Below are 21,770 nucleotides of genomic sequence, written 5' to 3'. Positions count from 1 at the left end.
TGGGCAACGCTATCGCTGCATTGCTTTCCACCTCAACTAACTGTGCTCCAACCACCGTCCCAGTTAGTAAGGCTACATCTGCAACTAATAGTGTTTACGCCCCTGTTGTCCGGGCCTCCGCTTCTGCTGTTTGGGTTCCCACCTCAGCTGCCTGGGCCTCCACCTCAGTTGCCTGGGTTTTTGCCTTGGCTGCCTGGGCCTACACCTCAGCTGCCTGGAACTCCATCTCGGCTGCCTGGGCCTCCATCTCGGCTGCCTGGGCCGCCATCTCTGCTGCCTGGGCCTACACCTCAGCTGCCTGGGCCCCCATTTCGACTGCCTGGTCCTCCATCTCGGCTGCCTGGGCCTACACCTCAGCTGCCTGGGCCTCCACCTCGGCTGCCCAGGCCTCCACCTCGGCTGCCCAGGTCGCCATCTCGGCTGCCTGGGCCTCCACCTCAGCTGCCTGGGTTTCAATCTTGGCTGCCCTCCTTCTGCAAAGAATATTTTTTATGAACAACTACAGATATTACTTAAATATCATACAAATAATAAGTTTAATTAAATAATTGTAATGGGAGATTTTAATGTAAATGGGACTGTGAAAAGGACAGAAAAACACTCAAGGACATAATGGAGAAAAACTTTACTCAACACATTGAACAACCCACAAGAATAACTAGACACTCTAAAACTAAAATAGATCTTATAATTTTATCACTGGTATTTCAGACCACAATTTTATATTATTTTCTAGAAAACTTAAAATCATGGGTAAAGAATCACTTTCATAGTTCATCTAATAGGAGATCCTTTTATGAATTCATACCAAGAAGTCCGCGACAAAATGTAGCAGAAGAATTAGCATCAGTTAACTGGGAGCCTTTATTGTGTAGTGATGATCCACAATTCTGCAGCAGTCACTTCACTGACATTGTCAAGGATGTTATATCAACATACTCCATTAGAGGTCGACAAAAAATAAAGACAACATCTAATCTGCCCTGGTTAAACAAAGAGTGCAAGAATTTAATGAAAATAAGAGCTCAATTACTAAAACGGTTCCTGAAAACAAGTCTAACTCTGGATAGACAGAGATTTACTTCAATGCGGAACAAAGCAACAAGAAGTTTGAGACAGGCCAAAGCAATTTTTTTATAAATATAATTGAAAGAGCCAAAGGTAATGGTAAAATTATCTGGCAACACTTAAATAAATTAGTAGGCCGTCATTCAAACAAAAGTAAAAATACAATTGAACTTTATGTAAATAACTCTATTGTTAGCCTCTATCTATTGCCAGTAATTTAAACACTTTCTTTATCTCATCTGTTAAGGAGATCAGTCAGAGTTTTGACCCAGTCGTATGCTCTGATAATGTGAATGATGTTGGTCAAAATTTGTTCACCATCACTCATATTTCAGACACTGAAGTTGCTAAACTAATTACAGGTTTAAAACAAGGTTTCAAACAACTCATATTTTGAATATGTCTTTCGAACACTCCATTGTTCCAACAGATTGGAAAATGCTGCAGTTACCCTAATTTTCAAAGCAGGTGTGAAGACTGACATGGCTAATTATCGCCCCATAAGCATACTCCTGGTCGTATCTAAAATAGCTGAGAAGTGGGAGGTTAAACTCCTCACTGCTCACCTAGAAAACGCCCAGCCCTCATTACATCCATTGCAGTTTGGCTTTCAGGCACATCACTCCACAGATACTGCCCTGTGTCTGTTAGTGGAGAACTCGAAGAGCCTGCTGGACAAGAGTCCTTGTGTTGGAGCTGTATTTTTAGATCTGAAGAAGGCTTTCGACTCTGTAAACCATCAGATATTGTTGTCCAGATTGACTCAGTTTAATATCTCCAGTCAGGCTCTTCAGTGGTTTGCCTCATATCTCTCACACAGGAAACAGTGTGTGGTGTTCGACGGGGTTAAATCTCCATATTTAGACTGCGATACAGGGGTTCCTCAAGGATCCGTTCTTGGGCCCTTATTGTTCTCTCTTTTTATCAATAACTTACCTGAAGTCTGTCCAAATATATTTGCTCAAAGGCATGCGGATGATGCAGTTATATATACGCAAGCAAATAGTGTCCAGCAGGTGGCAAAAGATCTTACAGCTGCTTTAGCATTAATGCATAGCTGGCTGGAGGACTCATACCTAATGTTGAACACCTCAGAAACTGTCTGTATGTATTTTTCAAAACGCCCCTGAAACTTGAAGCAGTCAAACATATTCCTGGATGGAGTAGAGCTTGAATTAACTCCAGAATTTAAATATCTTGGGGTCATTCTAGACCCAACATAAATAAAGTGTCCCAGGTACTTAAATTTAATAATCAAAATTTTAATCATATATGTAATAATTTAAATATGAATGTTGCAAAAATGTATTTTTACTCAATGATCATCTCTCATATGGACTATTGTTTGACGTCCTGGTCACTTGCTTGTCCATCAACACTTAAAACTATCAAAAACATTTATAAAAGAAGTTTAAAACTACTTGACAAAAAACCGACTTCCCACCATTCCCCCATTGCAGTCAGATGCGCCCCATCACACGTCTCCCAGTGTTACAGTCCACGAACGCTGAAAGGGAATGAAATAATCACTGTCAATAATACCGATTAAGCAGAGATGTACTGGCATTAGCACAGTGTGAGGTTATCAAGCTGGGCATGACCAAGCATGTTTTCTACTTGGTATCACTTTACATAACTGCAGGTGTAAAAGGCCAAACAGGAACTGTGGTAGTGAAGGTACTGGGTAAATGTCAGGCTACTCTAGTGCATATCAATCACCTTTAACAGCTTTGTCCTGATGGCTGTACACACCCTACTCCGTTATATTTTCATATTATTTATTTTTACACAAAAACTACTTTACATGTGCATCCATTAGTTGATTGAAGCTGAGACTGTGAAGGGACATCCACACAGAAAAAGACTAGCAGCATTAAATCAGAGATTGTGGTTTGTCAGTAAAATTCAGTGACTTAGCATCTAGCAAAGAAAAGTGTGCAGGTCCTGAATGGAACTTTTCTCATCTTTAAAGGAAGCACTTGTAGAAACTACCAGTGTAGGTAAGGCATACAGATGACTGACCTCTGACAGGATGTAAATACATTAAAGGTTTAGCTGTACAGGATTAGCTGGAGTTTCCAGTGGCAATCAAACATGGAGCTGTTACAGTAACAAATATAAGATACCTGCATGTTACACATATGAGAACAGTGCACTTATCGCCTGTTTGAACCAACTTTCTTACTCTTTATCTGCCATGAAACAAGCACACAACATTAGCATAATGTTAGTGTTACACTAACAGGAGCAAGCCAGAACAAACAAACAAAACAAAACCGCTGTTGGCTAGCGTACATGAGCCCGACAGCACTCTTTGGGGTCCAAAAGGGTAAAACTGCTATGTGGTAATATAATATGATTTACATTCTGACGATATAATCAAACGTAACAAAAGCATGTGTTTGCTGTCACACAGGCTATTCCTATAATGACATACAATAAAACAGACACAGGTAGCTAACACAGGGCAAGTTTAATAATGGATTGGATTTATATAGCGCTTTTCAAGGCACCCAAAGCGCTTTACAATGCCACTATTCATTCATACACTGGTGGAGGCAAGCTACGGTTGTAGCCACAGCTGCCCTGGGACAGACTGACAGAAGCGAGGCTGCCATTTCGCGCCATCGGCCCCTCTGGCCAGCACCAGTAGGCAAGTAGGGTAAAGTGTCTTGCCCAAGGACACAACGACCAGGACAGAGAGCCCAGGGATCGAACCGGCGACCTTCCGGTTACAGATACGCTTCCCAACCCCCTGAGCCACGGTCGCCCGTTTAAGTTTAAGTTTAAGGCCTGTTCAAACAATACAGGTTTTGCTACGATTAAACGTTCATAATTGGAAGTTCTTTCACAAAGTAAGAAACAGATATAAAAGCGATAAGATATGAAAAAAAATCATAATGCAGTAGTACCACCTGAACTGGAACTAATGCCACACACACACGGATGACTAAAAATATACAAAGGAAGTTGTTTTTTGGGGGTTTTTTTTAATGCACAAGTAACTCTTTGGCGTCTCCTTCTCTCCATTAGCCTGGCTAGGTTAAAGCAAGAAGGAGCAACAGGGAATCCACTACACAAGCAGCCTTCTTATATCTATTAGCAGCTCTAACGCCTTCTAGCTGCACTGAAGCCAGCTCTCAGTTGCTCAGTCATTAACCTTGCTGTTGTGTCTCACAAGCACAAACACTGCATTCACTGTGACTAGCAGTTGTACATAAGCAGATGAGTTTACACCTGCTCTGTTTTCAAGAGATCCATCCATCCATTCACTTCCGCTTATCCTTTTCAGGGTCGCGGGGGGCGCTGGAGCCTATCCCAGCTGTCATAGGGCGAGAGGCGGGGTACACCCTGGACAGGTCGCCAGTCTGTCGCAAGGCTAACACACAGGGACAAACAACCATTCGCACTCACATTCATTTGCACATTCACACCTAGTGACAATTTGGGTTATCCAATTAACCTATCCCCACAAACTGCATGTCTTTGGACGGTGGGAGGAAGCCAGAGTACCCGGAGGGAACCCACGCAGACACGGGGAGAACATGCAAACTCCACACAGAAAGACCCCGGCCTGATGTTAGAATTGAACTCAGGACCTTCTTGCTAACCACCGTGCCACCGTGCTGCCCCTTTTCAAGAGATCAAAATATAAAATGATAATTAGATTAAATAAACCATCCCAACCTCTCAATGTGGATTATTTAAAAATAATCAGATTAAAGTCCTTAAGAAAACCTATTAGTGGGATAACTGGGAAAGGGCACTGTGGAATTTGCAGGTAGGAATAGCGATGGGTATTGTTTAGGTTTTATCCGATACCAGAACCAAACCGATACTTTTGAAACGGTGCCGGTGCTCGAACCAGTGCTTAAAGAATGGAGAACACACACTTTGTCCGAAAACCTCTCATTTTCAGCTGTTTTTTTTTGGTAAAAAGATAACAATGTTAGCCTTTTCTGCAGCTATAGGGGATATACTGTATGGTATCACTCTTGGCTGGAAGCAGTGCTTAAACAATGGAAAAATTATCAAACTTTTTCCAAAAACCTCTCAGAATTCTGACTTTTTTCTCAGATTTTTTTTCCAGTGGCCCTAATCCTCTTCCGTAATAATGGCACCGGATACCGATACCCATCCCTAGGTAGGAAACCATGTGACTTGGTGACCTGCTTACAGAGGAGTCTTACTTCCTGTGTACTTTTACAGTACTTCTTGTTGTTGTTATGCTAATCTGTCATTGGTCAAATCATGCCTAACGTCCTTAACCAGTTAACAACGGAAACATAGTTTTGATTGTGGTTAGCATTTGCATTGGGTAATGCAGCATTTAGCTTGTCGTAACAGAGTTAGAGAGCAGATGTGCTCTGCTTAGTCACATTAGGTCTGTTGAGTGAAACAGGGAATATGTCCTGCAGTTATATTAACCTTTCTTATTAGTATCTTAATAACTATGACTGAGTTTGTGGCTTAAATGTGGTCAGAATTGACCATTTTTCATGTTCTTGGCTGATGAGTTCCACATTACATAGGTCACATGTCAGGTGTGGTGTAGCATTCAGGCCACATTTGGCCCACACAAGTGCCATAAGTGGGCTCAAATATGTGTGCACCATCTGGGAAAGAAATCAGGCACCCTGTAATTTTCTCTGAGAGATTGGATGTAACAGCAGGAGACATTGCAGTAACATAAAGAGTAGAATTCACTCATGCTTGATTTTTGCTTTGTCTGTTATAATTGCAGATTTTCCATTTTTATATTTTAAATAAGTATGTTGGTGAAAAATTATCACAATTATAACGTGTGCTCCAACACACCTCTGTTAACTAAAATATTTAATGGCATACAAACAGCACAGAAGCTTTTAGGAAATCCAGGGATATTTTGTTTTACTGATAAAGTTTTTCTCAAAAATAAGTAGATGTACCCAGTTTGTGTTCTATAACATGTCCCTGAGGACTGGTTTTCAACACCACCACCACATATTGGGATGCACCTACTCGTGTTTCAAACTACGTGCATGCATTGACAGAAAGGTGCTGATGCACTTGACCAAGACACAAAATGTCACTGGGAGAAGTGTTTGTACCAAGACTAGTGAGACAAACAAATGCACTTTCACATAATTACAAACAATGTTCCCTCTAATATTTCATGTGTCTGAGCAAACACACAAACTCCCTGAGAGGCCCCTTGGACCACTGTGAGCAACAGCAGACGTGTGCAACATGTATCACTGCTGTAACACCTGCACCGCTTCAGCCGTCTGTTCCCGCTGGGGGTTCTGGAGAACCGCTTCAGCCGTCTCTTCCTGCTGGAGGGTCCGAGGAACCGCTTCAGCCTCCTGTCTCCGCTGGAGGGTCCGAGGGGCCCGTTCGGCCTCCTGTCTCCGCTGGAGGGTCCGAGGGGCCCGTTCAGCCTCTTGCCTCGTCAGCTGGGGGTCCGGGAGGACCCAGCCAGCACATCCCAGTGTCTGCTGACGGTTCTGGCGAGGCCATTCAGCCACCACCAGCTCCACCGCCTGCAACCTCAACATCCAAGCCGCCCGCAGCATCTGCTTCCGCCTCGTCTGGTCCAGCCTCTGCAGCTCCGCCTGGTCCAGCCTCAGCCTCTGCAGCTCCGCCTGGTCCAGCCTCCGAGTGTTCAGCTTCGTCTGCGCCTGAGGTCCCCATGCCGTCTGGTCCTGCTCATCCTGTCCGGCCTGCTTGTCCTGCACGTCCTGTTCGGCCGCTTTCCAGGCCGATGACCGGACGTCGTTGCCATCATGGACGGCCCCCTGAACTACACCGCCGTCATGGACGGCCCCCTGAACTACGTCGCCGCCGGTGCCTCCCGCCCGGCCGGCCTCCTGGTCTGCTCCATCGCCGCCGGTGCCTGCCGCCTGCCCGTCCCCCTGGACTGTTTTCTGGGCTCTTGGGCCGTCAGCCTCCGGGCCGGCCCCCTGAACTTTGTGTGAACTGTTTTTCCTGTCCCAGTCCAGCCCTGTATGCAGCTCATATGCAGTCTGGTGTTGCCTACATCTTCCTATTCAGAAGGCAGAAGTTCTGAATACAATCGAAAGCACCACGACTGCAGTTTTTGTGTTGGATGTAAAAGGCGCACATGATGCTGTGACGTAGGCTAGAATCATGGCAGCAGTCAATGACGGTCCAGGCGTGGTATTTCTCTCGTGGAAATGTGCACATTATCTTTTCCTTTCTATTGGTAGGTGGCACAGTGCACTTGTGGCAAGTAAGCAAGCTAGAAGACTGGCAAAGTTATGGAAGAAACACATTAACAAGAGAATTCTGAGTAAAATCAAAGTTACTTTCCCTAGTAACTAGTTACTTTGAAAGTAACGAGTAACTTGAAGTAACTGAGTTACTTTTGAGAGAAGTAACTAGTAATGTAACTAAGTTACTATTTTAAAGTAACTTACCCAAGACTGCTCCTGTCTAACCCTGTCCATTCTGGTCAGTGTCATTGAATGCTTTATAATTGACGTGTCCTGACGTGTTTGTCCAGGACATTCCACAGATGCTTGATTGGACTGAGAATTTGGGTGCCAAATCACAAACTCATTGTTGTGCTCCTCAAAGACTCCTGTTCTGGGGTGTGTCAGAGCCACGTGCCACCATGCTTTCAAGTCTGCGGGGTCCATTGTTTGGCTCCGATTAACTGCCAGTGCAGGATTAGGATCTAAATGCAAAACACAGGAAACTTCAAACTGAATTAAGAAACTATGAGACATTTACCTAGGCCACAGTTTAAGGTCCAACACAAAGTTTGTACCATGAAGCACAAAATCCCCTCCAAACACAGCAGGCAGGAGGAACCATATGGGGACTCAGTGCTTATGTATACACCCACAGGATGATCCAGGTGAAGCTGAAAAATAAGGCACAGGTAGAAGAGAATGGTGAAAACAACCTCACATACAAACAGATCATGGGAGTAAGAACTAAAAACTCAACATCCGAAGGATGTAAACGTGTAAAATCTCAAAAACTCTTGGTTCAAGACCCAAGACTACTAACATTGAGTTTGGCTAACAGAGTACACTTCAACTGCTGTCCACAGATATGTACAGTGGGGCAAAAAAGTATTTAGTCAGCCACCAATTGTGCAAGTTCCCCCACTTAAAATGATGACAGAGGTCAGTAATTTGCACCAGAGGTACACTTCAACTGTGAGAGACAGAATGTGAAAAAACAATCCATGAATTCACATGGTAGGATTTGTAAAGAATTTATACGTAAATCAGGGTGGAAAATAAGTATTTGGTCACCTCAAACAAGGAAAATCTCTGGCTCTCACAGACCTGTAACGTCTTCTGTAAGAAGCTTTTCTGTCCCCCACTCGTTACCTGTATGAATGGCACCTGTTTGAACTCATCATCTGTATAAAAGACACCTGTCCACAGCCTCAAACAGTCAGACTCCAAACTCCGCCATGGCCAAGACCAAAGAGCTTTCGAAGGACACCAGGAAAAGTATTGTAGACCTGCACCAGACTGGGAAGAGTGAATCTACAATAGGCAAGCAGCTTGGTGTGAAAAAATCAACTGTGGGAGCAATCATCAGAAAATGGAAGACATACAAGACCACTGATAATCTCCCTCGATCTGGGGCTCCACGCAAGATCTCATCCCGTGGGGTCAAAATTATCATGAGAACGGTGAGCAAAGATCCCAGAACCACACGGGGGGACCTGGTGAATGACCTGCAGAGAGCTGGGACCAAAGTAACAAAGGTCACCATCAGTAACACACTACAACGGCAGGGAATCAAATCCCGCAGTGCCAGACGTGTTCTGCTGCTGAAGCCAGTGCATGTCCAGGCCCGTCTGAAGTTTGCCAGAGAGCACATGGATGGTACAGCAGAGGATTGGGAGAATGTCATGTGGTCAGATGAAACCAAAGTAGAACTTTTTGGTATAAACTCAACTCGTGGTGTTTGGAGGAAGAAGAATACTGAGTTGCATCCCAAGAACACCATACCTACTGTGAAGCATGGGGGTGGAAACATCATGCTATGGGGCTGTTTTTCTGCCAAGGGGACAGGACGACTGATCCGTGTTAAGGACAGAATGAATGGGGCCATGTATCGTGAGATTTTGAGCCAAAACCTCCTTCCATCAGTGAGAACTTTGAAGATGAAACGAGGCTGGGTCTTCCAACATGACAATGATCCAAAACACACCGCCCGGGCAACAAAGGAGTGGCTCCGTAAGAAGCATTTGAAAGTCCTGGAGTGGCCTAGCCAGTCTCCAGACCTCAACCCCATAGAAAATCTGTGGCGGGAGTTGAAAGTCCGTGTTGCTCGGCGACAGCCCCAAAACATCACTGCTCTTGAGAAGATCTGCATGGAGGAATGGGCCAAAATACCAGCTACTGTGTGTGCAAACTGTTGCAACAACCTGCAATCTGTACCAAAAATCTTCATGGTCACACCTGCAATTAAAGATCAGATGCATTTTATACCTGTTTTAATTCTTCCTTATATAGACCCTCCTCAGTTTCAGGTTAGTTGCGATTAGTCTCAATTAATTGTTCTAATTGTATTTTGCAATTCAGCTAAAAAGCAAACCTGTTAAAGCAAACAGCTTATTTACAACCACCTGCAAATCATAAGAGTAATAAAAGATTCAGCACAACAGACAAGTATCATGTTCAGGATTTCTCTGATCATTAAATCACTATTATTGCCACAATTTGTTTTATTCACCCTTTGGGCAATGTTACTCCACTTGTGTATCCCTACCAAGAGCTCCCTAATTGGCCAGTTAGTGAGCTCTGTCAAACTGTCCCCAAATTAGTTATTTGTTATTATTACTTGTTTTCATGTCACTTGTCTGTTTTCTACTGCACCCTCCTCACACATTCTTAACACAGCAAAGCAAACATTAGCAGCCCATCCACATTCCAGAGGTGCTATAAAAAGATTTCCTGTAAAAAGAATCACACATAAATTCATCCACCCTCTTGTTCTATCTCGGTGGAGGTTAACCTTAAGTCGTAGTCAAGTCTTGTCAGCTTTTACCAGTCAGTCCGTTTGTTTTATTTCCAGTCTTTCATCCATTCATTCATTCATCCATTTTTCTTTCTTTGCTGATAGCGGAAACCATCGCCGCATTTAGATTTCCGCCCTCAGCAAAATGAGCTCATTTCAAAAAGAAAAAGAAGAACTTGAGATCGGATTACCTCGCTGAATCCTTTTTTAGACAGGGACTCTCGTTTCTAATTGTCCCCACAAGTGTTTCCTCCAGAACCCATTTCAATGCGGAGAAACTCACTTCCAACAATTTTCTCGCCGACGTGTAATGCTTGTAATTTCCGATGTGCAGATCTGCTTAAAGAAAAGATTCAGAAACAAAAATCAGTGCACTGTTCAAAATATAAAACAAAATAAAATGAAAAATAACAAAAACAAAATGCAGACGCCCGGGTCTTAGGACTTGTCACTGAATATTCCTCCCATCAATAAAAATACCAACCTAAACCTACACAGAGTCAAATCAACACCACCTCAACCTTTTCATATTCATAAACCTATATGTTTTGCGTTCGTGAAACAAAATAGAACCGTTTCCATATTAAGTAATTTGAACTCTTGAAATATTTTAATTCTCTTAATTCTGCCTGTTTATTTCAACACTTATTCAATGACTTTTATTCAACTGCTACTTGGTCACTCAAATTTTACCTGTTCAAATTGCCTAGGGTTCAACAAAGTCTAGATCCCCGTTATCATGAAACTTGAACGGTGTACGATGATTTACTTACAGGAATTTAGAATCATCACTCAACCTAGCTCTACTACTGGCACTGCGTGACTTTTCTCACACTGGAAACCAGAATTTAGTACAGAACTTTAATACCTCAGGCAATCGTGTTCAAGGGCTGCCCCCCCTTTCTCTTCTTCTTTGTCCGTGTGTTCCTCCTTCTATTCAATCTCCATCACAATGATGTGGCGCTCTGAAATAAGACTCACACTGTTAATTCATCGTTTTCATTCTGCACCACTGCTCAGGCTGTTTTCTTTTCTTTTTAGTGTACAGTAAACAATTGAGTCGAGGCCTTAAGCCCCAGATATCTCGCACGGGCATCGTTTTCATAACCAAACCGCTCTGGACTCTGCTCCCCAGACCACACAAATGCCCTCTGGGCTTATTCTTATAGCAAATTCTATATTTGACTTTGTTGTGTGCAGCATTGAGCCTTTGTCAGTAAAGCCTTCTTCATTGCAGCAGCTGGAGCATTGTGTGTCACTTCTTAGTGAATTAAATCAACATTTTGATTTTGGTGCATGGGTATGTATCAGTTTTCACTCCCTCAACGAGTGCATAAGTGTTCATGTGTGTGTTTCTCTTCATTCTAAGTCGGCGCCTGCAGAAGTGTGTGTTCGTGTGTTGGTGTATGTTTGTGTTCATCACCTTCCTGTTCTGTAGTTTAGGTAAACCAGCGGCCTGAAGCATGCCCTGGGGTCCTCCCCTCCTCTTTGGGTCTGTTTTCATCCGTTGTTGCAGCTGCCTGCATCTTCTCCTTGTAACTTGACCCTTTTGCTTCTGTAGCTCTTTCAGGGTTTACTCCTGCTGTTGGAACTTTGCGTCAAGTCTGACGACCTCCTGCTCCAGCAAGCTTCCGCCTGATTACAAGTCCTGTACGTGAAACTCCAAGTCTGACTGATGAGTTCAATTAGCAGCCAGCTCCTCCGGAGCCATGCTCAATTTCTGCTCTGATGCCTTGAGCTCTTACTGAGGGCAAAAACCTCAGAGTCTTTTCCTTCCACGTCAGATTGGAGTCTGTTTATGTTGTCCTTACTTTGCTCCACGGCCTTCTGCAGCTCTGCTGTTCGGCTCTTCTCAGAGGTCAGCATTCTTTTGCTCACCCTCCCTTTTCCTCCGGGCTTAATGCGCGTCTCGTCACAGCTCTGTCAGCTGATGCAGCCTGGGAATTTCCCCCGTGTAGTGAAACGGGCTTTAGGTTTAGTGCTCTCCGTCTCTGCTGCATGAGATCGCTTTTTTCTTTTGCAGCACTGTTGACATCCTCAAGTTGTTGTTATGAGTCCAGCTGCTGTGGCCTTCAGGGGTCAAAGGGTCAAAGATGGTCGCGGAGAGGGCAACGATGGTAGAGGGGAGGGTAGGAGTCCAGGTCAGCTTCGGCTTTCAGAAAAAACAAAAACAAACAAAACAGGCGAACAGGAAAATGATGTTGTGTTGGCTGTGTTATCCCGAGAGGGGAGAAACAACGAAATCTCGTCTCCCCCCTTTTTTGTTTTTTCTCACCACATAATCAACTCATGACCCCCCAAGTTGACAGGACAACACAGATACGTGTTAAAATTCTTAAAATCCTGTTTAGAAACCTAAAAAGGAATTTTCTACCATTCAGTAGTCATTTGTCTTAAACAATCAACAAAAACATGTCCCAATTTAACCACTAAATTTGTCGTATCCTCACTTAATCATCAGACCAGTGTCTTTGTCTTTTCACGTTAAGTTGTCGTCCTGCAACCCAGAGAGTTTATTTGTCAGTAATGTATAAACTATATCATTTAAAAACAGGTGTATGTTAAGTGTCGCTACTTTAACCTTGCATGTACGTGCACATGTATGTAAGCTGTTTCTTCATTGCATGTATGGGTGCGTCTGTATATAGAATAGAATAGAATTCCACTTTATTGTCATTGCACATGCACAGGTACAGGGCAACGAAATGCAGTGTATGGGTTAATCTAACTTTTTCTCAAATGAGGCATTTCTCTCACACGCACATGTGTCTGTACCTCACACTTCTCATACCTTTCTCTGGTTGTGTGTGGTTTTATTTGTTTCGGTCATTTACCAGGAACATCTTTTCCTTTTTTCCATGTCTTCCGCCAGAGGTTAACACTGGTGAGATTCAGGGACACAGCACCCAGAGCAGTTCAGCGAGAAAAACCTGCCTAAAACTACATTCTCTCTTTTTTTTTTTTTTTTTTTTTTTTTTTCCGGGAGGGGTGGGGACAACTCTGGTGTCCAGCCGTGAATTTTAGCCAAAGCTTGGCCTGTCTTCTGCTGCCGTACTCAGGTTTCCAGGTTAAGAAAAAACACCTGTATGAAGACACTAAACATACCTTTAGTATTTGTGTAAACATAACTGCCTAAATTATTGAACTGAACCAAGGATCAGTTGAAGACCTTATAAATCCTGCTTCATTTCCCGTATTTATCACTCACTCCTAGTCTTGAGGAGGGTAGATTTAACTCTTTACTAACTTTAAACCCCACAAGTAAAAATTTCATATGTTCTTGACTGCAAACACAAAAACTGCTTGATGTTATTACTAATCATTTTCCTCCACAACACTCCAAATCATGTTCTCTCTTGTGTCCAGCAGGGGAATAAGGTGACCTCTACTCTCACTGCTTCCCCAGTCAGAGACAATATCTCACTCACACTTCCACACTTTATTGTTTTCCCTTTTTCTTGACTATTATTATTTCACAGAAAATCAACTGACCTACTTCTCCTTCCTCTTCTGTCATGCAGAAAGTCACACACACACAGCACTCGGCCCCCACCTTGTCTTTCTCTCACAGACACACCTACACACACACACACTCTAATCGTCCTTTCACAACAAAACTTCACAAACGTCCACTGCAACAGTTTTAAGCACGCAAAGCCAGCGAAAATTCACTCTCACATTCACTTCCCTAACAACTACAAAGTTTTCACATAGAAAAATAATCCAGACAATCTACCATGCACCGTTTTCCCTCCTTATACGAGAGACTCAACCAACTTTTAAAAGCTTTATTTACACAACATCAAATGAAGCACAGATCTCTGCCTTTTCCAGGTAGAGAAGAAATACGACCCAACTAAAAAATCTCCCAGCAATCACACAAAGTTCTCAAATCAAATCGTTTTTTCACACTCTGGATCCACACAGAAGAAATTCAACAACACAAGACAGTTTATACAATTTACACTTTTAAATGCACACACACACACGGGTAATTTATATACAATATACACACGGGCCCGCATAGACGTCATATGCTAGAAGAGGTTACACCTAACTTTTTGACTAATTTAAAAGCACCTATAGCCCAGGCCTAGCCTTGCTGGTCAATACACACCTCGGGAACGCCCTCCCGATAGCGCTCGAATTCCTAAGAAAACACCATATGCCAGAACAACTTTATCTCACTTCTCTATTTCTCTGCTGGTGTTGCTAAATTTTTGACTAATTTAAAAGCATCTTTCAGCCCAGAGCCTCGCTCTTGCTGATCAATTACCCGTCTCAAGTACGCCGCCTTGAAAACGGCCTCATTACTAAGTTCTAGTACTTTAAAACTGCTTCCCCGCCCGGACACCCGGATCTCCACCAGCGGCGTGAAATATCCCAGATCACGCTTTTGGCTTTACTTAAAGTTCACAAGCTCCTGACGTTTAAATAGGAGGCAGCCGGTCCGCGACTCTACCTGCCAATTAATGCAGTATAAGACACTCACTCCTAGAATGCCTGGCCATTAAGGGCGTCCCAACATTCCCCCGGTAGGCCAACCGAGCTTAAACATAACAACGCGTCCGTTGCATGTGGCGTCTGCCAAAACGCTGAACAACTGCATTCATAGGGGCCGCGCCCCAGTCCTAATCAAATTTACTTATTTTAAAAGCCTCACTGTGGGTACCCTGCCCTCCAGTTTAATTACCTGAGACCCAAAACCGCGTTTTTGCTACCCAATCAAAACCAAATTATCCCTACACTACCGATTGACTGGCTGGCATTCCCAGTCAACCCACATTTAAACCTCTTAAACCGTATTTATTTGTTTCCACACACCTCAAACCGTATTAACTTAAACACATAACTTCTTAACTCAAAATTCACCCCCAAAATAAACAGCAATGAATTTAGTCAGACTACTTTGCCCTATTTTAAAACTAATTACACAAGATCACTATGGACCAACGCCAGAAGCCCAGACTGAGTGAATATTATTTAATTAAATTTAGTTTTAACTTCCAATATAGCGCCTTTGGATAAAAATCAACAGGTGGCACTCACCTTTTCTTATGTCGCCTGGCGTCACTCAGACAGGCTGCTGGCCTCCGCCCCTGTTTGTCACCCACACGATAGCTGCAAGCTCCCCTCCTCCCCAACCGGAGTTTCGGCACCAAGTTGTTACGTCTGGTTCAGTTTGGGTAAGAAGGAAAAACAGCCGAGTCCGTGTAGGTGACAAACATAGTGATTTTATTGCACACTTCTAAGACAGAAGCATGGGAAGACAAGCGTACAGCCACAGATCTCCAAAGAGTGGACAGCTCCCCGTCCTTATATAACCCATGATGACGTAACACAGTCAGACCTTACTGGAAATGATAACAGTCTCCCCATAGTCCAAAGTTCTCCTTATACAAACATCAGATGATACTTTAGAGAAAACCAAGTGTGTGACATGTCATGTTGTGCAGTTCGGTGAGCCTGTGTGTCCAACTAGAGAATGTCCTGACATGACCTCCCTGTGTAAATAAGGGTGAACGTGCGTGTTTACATAACTCTCTATGTGCATGTTCTGATGTAGGCCTGCAAATGAATTAGAACAAGGTCCTGCTGGACCCTCCAGTTATGGACGGTGAATACAATGCTGTGGATACCATTTGAAACTTGATTACAATGATGATAACCTGCATACATTAATCTTTACTCAGATTACCATAGATATAAAACAAAGATTATACTGTCCTCAGATTCCACAATGATAAATGATTAATGATTGATACTTCTAATTATAACTGTGATCATAAGAATACAAAATAAAATATCTCCTGGTCACAAAACCTGGTAAAGACCTATAGTAAACGTTTGACCTCTGTTATTGCCAACAAAGGTTATGTTACAAAGTATTGAGTTGTATTTTTGTTATTGACCAAATACTTATTTTCCACCCTGATTACGAATAAATTCTTTATAAATCCTACCATGTGGATTCATGGATTATTTTTTCACATTCTGTCTCTCACAGTTGAAGTGTACCTCTGGTGCAAATTACTGACCTCTGTCATCATTTTAAGTGGGGGAACTTGCACAATCGGTGGCTGACTAAATACTTTTTTGCCCCACTGTAGCTACAAACAGACTCTGTATTTGTTTACTGACAGTCAAACAAATCCACATGTGTCCTGATTTGTCGGCTGTGACTTATTTAGTCTAATTCTCTGTGGACAGCAACAGAATCACCAGTAGGAATGAAAGGCTCATCCATAACTTCAGCCAGTCTTGCAGATGGTAAAATAATTTACTGGGGACGATGTTAAGCCAGGAACTCTCACACACATTTAACCCACAGCTCAGCAGAGCTGGCCTGTCTCCTCTGTGGCTTTGTATGTTTGTAACACCAGATGCTGCAGTTTCTGCACATCTTTTTAAAATATTTCTCTTTATTTTGTTCCTTTTGTTTATTGTTTTCTCAGTCCTTGGCATGACGTTTGATGTTTAGTTCAGAGTAGATTAGTATTATTAGATAGGTTTTTTTTGCTGAACAATTTCATTCCCATGTGGTCTTATCATCTAATCATCATCTGGACTCATCACTTGGTCTTATCATCTCTGTGGGACACTATACTATGTGGGAAAACTGGGCCACCTACACATTCCCTGATACATTACATGCACAGGAGCAGCCTGTCCATGTATGCGATGAAGCTCCCAGCACACAGTTGTTGTGCTGATGTTAACACTCCGCAGTTATTGACTCAGCAGAGCATTGGGCACTTTTATGCACCACACACCTCAGCAACCTCATTTCATTTGGTCTCCCACTTTGTGATTGAGTTGCTAAATCGTTTGTACCCTGTTGTGCACCTCTGAGTGACTGACTCTGTCACATAAAGGCAGACTGCATGGCTGAGTGCTTCAATAAGAGCGAAAACGTGTGATTCAAATAGAGTTGTGATTTTGTTCTTTAAGCATACGCCAATCTTTTACAGTCAGGGCTGAGCTGAAGATTTTCAACTTTAATTCCAGCTGTTAAACAACTGTATTGTTGAAGAATGACGGCCAGCTGTATGCACAGTTGCCCACTGGAAGCGACCGACATCCTCCTCAGGTCCTGTTTTGTTAAACCTGACTTACATTCATGTTTGGTGATTCTCATTAATAAGCTCTTACAGATCACATTAGCTCTAAATTGTGTCTTTTGTGCTCCCTTCCGAATTTATAGCTGATTGGTTATTAATTTACTACCACATGAGGTCAGTGACATTATCTTAATTTGAGGGTGTAGATCATTTGTTCCTCGTTAGCGCTTTTCTTTGTTAATGGTCACATTACCCATTTATAAGTAATTAGAGTGTGGATCGTATCCTGATGTTGCAGGAGCGTCGGTAACCTGATCACGTGATTTCTATGCAGCAGTGTGTGCACATTTGTGGAGGCCTGCAGACTCCATAAAGCATGTCATGCATATACTCTGTGCCATCCCATTGCTCACAATCCTTCAATCATTTAATAAATAAGTGGTTTCACAGGCTCAGCAGCTTCCTTAACATACAATCTTTGTATCGCTACTTTTCAGAGAGATACTGGAAGAAAAATCCCAGTGGATACTCAGAGAGAGATGGGACAATGTGATGACATGCTGTACAGGTGGAGAGTCACTCTCTGCTCTTCACTAGCATCATTTAAACTGAATCGAGCACTGCAGAGGAAATGAAATGGGAAGGAAGAGGCTGTTGAAAGAGACACAGCATGCGAGGCGGAATCAGAGGGCAAAGAGATTAGCCAGGGAGAAAAATTGGAAAAGAGAGGAAATACACAGCAAATATGGGAGAAAAAGAAGAGAGATGAGACAGAACAAATTGGATGAAAGTTCAGAAGTGGGAAGGCAGAAATTGAGGAAGCAATAAAGATGTGAGAGATGAGCAAGAGAAGAGGGGAAGGAGAGGGCAGCACAGAAACTAAGAACACAAAAGCTTTGAGAAAGGAAAAGACATTATTACCCTTTGATGTGGAGTAACAAGCAGTCAGAGCAATCAGAATTTGGCTCTCAGGCAACGGCCCCTCAAAAACACACAGGTTAATCAGGCCTGTGCACGGTGATGTTGTGTATTCACAGTCGCAGGTCTGGTCTAATGATCCCCCCACTGATAGTGGGAGAGCAGCCTAATACATCACTGTGTGTGTGTGTGTGTGTGTGTGTGTGTGTGTGTGTGTGTGTGTGTGTGTGTGTGTGCGTGTGTGTGCGTGCTCATTGATGAGATTACCCCTCTTGTAGAAGTGGTACATTGCAGATATGCTGGACACACACACCCCTCCTGCACTCTCACAGCTCAGCAGATGAAACACAGATGGCATGTTAGTGAAAGAAGCGGAAGGACGTTTGTACGCACAGAGACACACACGGGGAGTTATCCTCTTGCTAAGCGATGCTACACTTGTGTATTTTTGCGTATTCTATGTTGTGTTTAAAACTATCGCAAATGCAACTCAGCATAAATGCATGAGTTGCATTTGCTCACTGCTAAACAGATCTGTAGTGCTTTGGTCTGTAATCTGAGAATTTGACAGATTTTTTTCTGTATCCTCAGAAAATCCAAAAGGACAGACTCGGATTGGGAACAGCTTCAAGCCTTCCACAGCAGTTCCATCACTTCTGGGAGCTTCACTAATATAAACATTTAGTAAGTAAGATTTCTACTTCTGCTCACACTCAGCTGTGTACTCGATCTATAAATCATGTTGTAGGCGTAGTGTCGTGAAACTCTCTTGCATCACAAACACGTCTCCAGTTGTGAGTCATCATTTGCACTCTTGGTGGCGCTGTCACTTGGTGTTCGCTCGCTCTGCGGTAGAGTATCACTTCCTGTTCCTGCTCAAACACAGTGGTGTTTCTGAGTAGCTTATTTGCTTAGCAATTTAATTAACAACTTTTAAATACATTCTTCTTTCATAGTATAATTTTCACGTGCTTCATCCGAAGCACACTTTCTGTGTACTCACTACCTAATTTATAGCCAAAGTATTCACTCACAGTCTCTGTACTGTTTCGCTAGCTTAGCTTAGCTCGTAGCCGACTCGTTAGCACCATGGCTACTTCACCTGTCCCTCCTGCACTTTCTTGCTCATTGTGTCAGATGTTTAGTTACTCCTCGGCCTCCTTTAGCAGTAATGATATCTGTAACAAATGTAGCATATTTGCAGCTCTGGAGGCCAGGATTACTGAATTGGAGACTCGGCTTCGCACCGTTCATTCACCCATAGCTAGCCAGGCCCCTGTAGCTGGTGCAGCCGAAGATAGCATAGGCCCCGCTAGCTGTTCCCCGGCAGACCCCAAGCAGCTGGGGAAAGAGGGCGGCTGGGTCACGGTGAGGAGGAAGCATAGTCCTAAACAGAAGCCCCAGGTACACCACCCACCCGTTCATGTGTCTAACCGTTTTTCCCCACTCGGCGACACACCCGCCGGGGGTCAAACTCTGGTAATTGGTGATTCTGTTCTCAGACATGTGAAGCTAGAGACACCGGCAACCATAGTCAATTGTCTTCCAGGGGCCAGAGCAGGCGACATTGAAGGAAATTTAAAACTGCTGGCTAAGGGTAAACGTAAATTCAGTAAAATCATAATTCACGTCGGCAGTAATGACACCCGGTTACGCCAATCGGAGGTCACTAAAATCAATATTGAATCGGTGTGCAACTTTGCTAAAACAATGTCGGACTCTGTAGTTTTCTCTGGTCCCCTCCCCAATCAGACCAGGAGTGACATGTTTAGCCGCATGTTCTCCTTAAATTGCTGGCTGTCTGAGTGGTGTCCCAGAAACGATGTGGGCTTCATAGATAATTGGCAAACCTTCTGGAGGAAACCTGGTCTTGTTAGGAGAGATGGCATCCATCCCACTTTGGATGGAGCAGCTCTCATTTCTAGAAATATGGACAAATTTATTAAACCCCCCAAAATATGACTATCCAGAGTTGGGACCAGGAAGCAGAGTTGCAGTCTTACACGCCTCTCTGCAGCTTCTCTCCTCCTGCTACCCCCCCAAAAACCCATCTCCATAGAGACTGTGTCAGCTCCCAAACAGACAAAAAACAAACTAAAAACCAGCAACAAACAACTTAAACATAAACAATTACAAAGAAAGAACAATAAAGTATCCACATCTGAACCAAAGAGTAAAACAGTGAAATGTGGATTATTAAATATTAGGTCTCTCTCCTCCAAGTCTCTGTTAGTACATGACTTAATAATTGATCAACAAATTGATTTACTCTGCCTTACAGAAACCTGGTTGCAGCAGGATGATTATGTTAGTTTAAATGAATCAACACCCCCGAGTCATTCTAACTACCAGAAACCTTGAAGCACAGGCCGAGGGGGCGGTGTGGCAGCAATATTTCACACCAGCCTGTTAATTAATGAAAGACCAAGACAGACTTTTAATTCATTTGAAAGCCTGATGCTTAACATTCTCCACCCCAGCTGTGAAACTCAGAAACCAGTCTTACTTGTTATCATCTATCGTCCACCTGGGCCTTACACAGAGTTTCTGTCTGATTTCTCAGACTTTATATCTAATTTAGTTCTGAGCTCAGATAAAATAATTATTGTGGGTGATTTTAACATCCATGTAGATGCTAAAAATGACAGCCTCAACATGGCATTTAATCTGTTATTAGACTCAATTGGCTTCTCTCAAAATGTAAAAGAACCCACCCACCACTTTAATCACACTCTAGATCTTGTTTTAACATATGGCATAGAGACTGAACATTTAACAGTGTTTCCTGAAAACCCTCTCCTGTCTGATCATTTCCTGATAACATTTACATTTACAATAATTGATTACACAGCGGTGGAGAGTAGACTTTATCAAAGTAGATGTCTTTCTGAAAGCGCTGTAACTAAGTTTAAGAATATAATCCACCCACTGTTATCATCTTCAATGCCCTGTACCAACACAGAGCAGAGCAGCTATCTGAACGCTACCCCAACAGAGGTCGATTATCTTGTTAATAATTTCACCTCCTCACTACGTACGACTCTGGATACTGTAGCTCCTGTGAAAACTAAGGTCTCTAATCAGAAGTATTTGACTCCGTGGTATAATTCTCAAACACGTACCCTAAAGCAGATGACTCGTAATCTGGAGAGGAAATGGCGTGTCACAAATTTAGAGGATCATCATTTAGCCTGGAGAAAAAGTTTGCTGCTTTATAAGAAAGCCCTCCGCAAAGCCAGAACATCTTACTATTCATCACTGATTGAAGAAAATAAGAACAACCCCAGGTTTCTCTTCAGCACTGTAGCCAGGCTGACAAAAAGTCAGAGCTCTTTTGAGCCAACCATCCCTTTAACGTTAACTAGTAATGACTTCATGAACTTCTTCACAAATAAAATTTTTATCATTAGAGAAAAAATTACCAGTAATCATCCCACAGATGTAATATTATCTACAGCTACTCTTAGTACCATTGATGTTAAGTTAGACTCTTTTTCTCCAATTGATCTTTCTGAGTTAACTTCAATAATTACTTCCTCCAAACCTTCAACGTGTCTTTTAGACCCCATTCCTACAAAACTGCTCAAAGAAGTCCTGCCATTAATTAATTCTTCGATCTTAAATATGATCAACCTATCTCTAATAATCGGCTATGTACCACAGGCCTTCAAGCTGGCTGTAGTTAAACCTTTACTCAAAAAGCCATCTCTAGACCCAGCAGTCTTAGCTAAT

General features: G+C 42.9%; 1 long non-coding RNA gene across 1 annotated transcript; it reads right to left on the bottom strand.

The window, feature by feature from the left end:
• Positions 1-933: 933 nt before the first annotated feature.
• On the bottom strand, positions 934-15,872 carry LOC146677162 (uncharacterized). Its single transcript, XR_014913345.1, has 4 exons — positions 10,251-15,872; positions 7,841-7,936; positions 7,488-7,747; positions 934-2,575 (listed from the first exon to the last, which is right to left on the bottom strand). It is a non-coding gene; the product is annotated as an uncharacterized LOC146677162 (long non-coding RNA).
• Between the last annotated feature and the right edge of the window lie 5,898 nt (positions 15,873-21,770).

Source organism: Rhamphochromis longiceps, linkage group LG2 (assembly GCF_057381845.1).
Source record: "Rhamphochromis longiceps isolate RC_006_pf linkage group LG2, R_longiceps_female_GT1.1, whole genome shotgun sequence".
Taxonomy (NCBI): Eukaryota; Metazoa; Chordata; class Actinopteri; order Cichliformes; family Cichlidae; genus Rhamphochromis; species Rhamphochromis longiceps.
Note: the sequence above shows the minus strand (reverse complement) of the source record. Positions and strands in the feature narration are given on the sequence as shown.